Source organism: Etheostoma spectabile, chromosome 10, assembly GCF_008692095.1.
Source record: "Etheostoma spectabile isolate EspeVRDwgs_2016 chromosome 10, UIUC_Espe_1.0, whole genome shotgun sequence".
Lineage (NCBI taxonomy): Eukaryota > Metazoa > Chordata > Actinopteri > Perciformes > Percidae > Etheostoma > Etheostoma spectabile.
Window position 1 is genome coordinate 29584456 of NC_045742.1, and position 3483 is coordinate 29587938.

At 39.0% G+C, this 3483-nt stretch overlaps 1 long non-coding RNA gene across 1 annotated transcript in view; it reads right to left on the reverse strand.

Moving 5' to 3' along the window:
- LOC116696999 (uncharacterized) overlaps positions 1-3483 on the reverse strand; it is an 11697-nt gene extending 8214 nt beyond the window's left edge. The window contains exons 1-2 of the long non-coding RNA XR_004333885.1: positions 3472-3483; positions 1855-1857 (exon numbers count right to left, since the gene is read on the reverse strand). This is a non-coding gene — a long non-coding RNA (uncharacterized LOC116696999). The remainder of the gene's footprint in view (positions 1-1854; positions 1858-3471) is intronic.

Below are 3483 nucleotides of genomic sequence, written 5' to 3' on the forward strand. Positions count from 1 at the left end.
GGGGGTGCAGACCCCTGGCTGCAGGGTGTGTGAACAGTGTGGAGCAGGAAACCTGAGATGAGCGGGTCAGACACAGGTTAAGTGTATGTTTATTACGGGATGCCAAACTGAGGCTTGTGTGTGAAAGTGGTATAGGTCAGACCACGTACAAAGAGCCCAGAGAGCAGATTTATTTGCAAAAATATTGTTATTGTAGTTATCCTGAATGTATTTGTCCCATGAAATACAAACAAACATGTTGCTTAATGAAGCTAGGGTCCGAAATCATTAAAATATTATTATCTACCAGCAAAATGTTGGTAAAATATGTAACTGGATGGTAGATTTGCTTCAGTCACCAGCCAAAAAAAAACAAAGGTAATCTTTTGAATGAACGGTACAATTTGAACAGTCACTAGCCATTTGGCTGTTGGAAAAAAAGTTAATGTTGAACCCTGAATGTAGCACATCCAAGCTTTTCAGGATTTCATATGGATAAGATTAAAAAAAACTTTTTTAATTAATAATTAATAAAGTGGCCAACAGGGGGCACGCATACTGCAACTTAAGAAAACTAATGCAAATAAACAAAACAGAAAAACATTAAGAAAACATCTTTATTAACCTTTATGTTGTCTTTGGGTCAAATCTGACCAATTTTTTTAAAACATCTGTATGAGAAATGGGGGTGATTCCATACATTGCCCTTTGCAAGTACAAAAAACGATAGGATCTCCACTTTCATTGAAGTTTGTTTGTTTTATAAAAAAGAAATTGCATTAAAAAAAATAATAAAATGCTTAAAAAACAGACTGAACGTTGACATATACATTTCTGTAATTATCCTTCCTATAATATGAGTCTAAATAATTCAGAATTTTGGTCTTAGGTATAATTTCCTACAAATGAGGTTTATTGATCAAGAATTAAAATGAGTGTAACCCTGGTAATAAGTTGATGTTAGTGGTGTTTTGTAGATGGGAGTGACAAGAAGCTATTAATGTAAAAAAGAGCCCAAAACATTGAAAAAAGACACAAAAGTGTCGATGAAAGAGACGAAAATGTCAGAAAAGGGGTTAATTTTATGGGTGACAAGTACATGGTTGAATGGAAGACAACACAGTATTTCAACTGTTTTTTTATTCATGGTAAATAAACCTAATTTATATGACGTTATACCTATTTTTGTCCAAACAAGGGAAAATGATGATTATTTTAACTGCCAAATAAGATCAGATAAATGTTGTTTATGTCAAAATTTAGTCAGGAGACTCTTTTGAAACCATTTAAACATTTTTTTTTATCCCAATGCTACAACATTGAATGAAACCCCCAAAATGCAATGAAAGTCGTCATTAATTTTCCCTGCGAAGAATGTTGTATGGGTTGAATACGACATGCATGCATCCATGTTATTTTTGGGCAATGTGGTTGAAAGTAACCCATATTTATGGTATTAAACAAAACTTTAAAAATGGGTCAAATTTGACCCGTGGACAACACAAGAGTTACTTTTGACAACACATGCGCAGCAATTACCAAATACACAAATTTATATAAGACAACCAAATACATAAACGCGCTGCAAATACAGAAACGATGCAAAATGAAAAGCACACGAACCCTGGAAACAAATGCACCAGAAAACACTGCATCCAGTTTACCGAAGGTTAGGTTATGTCAGAGAGAGTGTATATTTTTTTGGTGTAATTTTTGTATTAGATTTTCAATAAGTGTTCTGTTTTTCAGTGACATACATGGACATATATCTTGTAGAAGTCAGTCTCTAACACGATAGCTACGTAAACCTGTTGCTCCTTTTATAAGACTTTTCCTCCTGTTTCCAAAACAAACCTTTCATCTACTCTCTCTCACTCTCTCTCTCTCTCTCTCTCTCTCTCTCTCACAGTGGGGTCAAAATGGTTTTTAGTCTGAGAGCTGTTCATATGGTATTTCTGCAAAGATCCCTGAGGATCTGTACGCAGAGGAGGGGGATTCTGGTATCCACAGTTCGCAAAGTCTCCATGTTGGCCCTGTGTGAAAAACAAGCTGATTGGTGGATCCAATATCTTGTTACAGTAAGAGGCAGATTTGAAATGAAACCTCATTCCAATTTCATTCAAAATTAAAAAATAGACACGTTGACGTCACACACAAATCCTATGCTAAAAGAAAAACAAGAAGACAGGAACAGCTATTGTGAACATGGAGCTGTCCATTTTACTGGAAGATTCCATCTGGCAACACGACAGAAAAGAAAAATCTGAATAATGCCTGTCAAAATCTTTGAGTGATTAAAAAATAAGCCGAAAGTCATATTACAATAAGGAACAAGGAGAAGAAAGAAATACCAATACTCCGTTAATAAAGGCAGAAAATGTACATTTGTGGTTAGTCGTATTTGTAGAGGCTCACACAAGATCTTATGAACACACACTCCATCACACTGGTATCTGAAAGAAAGAAAATACAAAAATAAACCCCACTTAAGCCCGAAGGAAACAGACTCCTATGTATATGTGTGTGTGTGTGTGTGTGTGTGTGTGTGTGTGTGTAATCTCTGTGACACTAAGCAGCCTCCATGCTGGATGGCTGTGCTCCCCCGACCCCCTGCCCTCCTGTGCTCTCCCCCCTGAGGGCATGTCGGCTGGAGCCAGTGCAGACCGGGCGAGTCAGGGCGGCAGGGAACACGGAGGGGTCAGCGGAGAGAGTGTGTAAGCAAGTGTGTGAGTGTGTGTTTTCTTTCAAATTGAGGATTGGGGGAGAAGGAGGATGGGAATGATCCACAGATAATATCAGCGCCCTGGGCTACAACTGCTGTGGTCATCTGTTACTGATTGATCTCTGTGTGTGTGTGTGTGTGTGTGTGTGTGTGTGTGTGTGTGTGTGTGCGCCACCAGCTATAGAAGCCCCTCCTTTGTAATTACTCACAATGTGATTTTTCAGATGGCAGTTGAAGAATTGCTTTTTATAGTTTCACTCAATTCGATGAGTTCCATGGGTTTTGTTTCATCTTTTGGGAGGGATACATAATTATGACCCACATAAAATGATAAAAGTTGGGGCATCTAACAATTAATATCCTCTCTCTCTCTCTCTCTCTCTCGCTCTCTCTGTTTTGACCTGGTTTTAACAACTGTTCTGAGTGATGCGTGTGTTTTCATCTGTCTGTAGAATGCTTCTTCAAATGCGTCCTCGGCAAGTGATGCACACTAAAATGTATGATATCATACACAAACTAGGAGCCGCTTAACGTAACTTAACTTAACTTAACTTAAGCCGCTACAGACCTCAGTCACAGCTCAGTTGTATCAGCGGCAGTTAGGAGATGTGTTTAGCCGCTACAGAGCTCTGCCACGCCGGCTACGGTGCTCCGCGTGGTGTATCAGCTGGTGGTTGAGTCACCCCAGAATAGGTGACTGTTCGCCGGCTACAAAGCACCGCGAGCTGCCGGTCGCTTCTGCGGAACTGACGGTTAAATTTAGGCAAGACAAAGTATGCGTT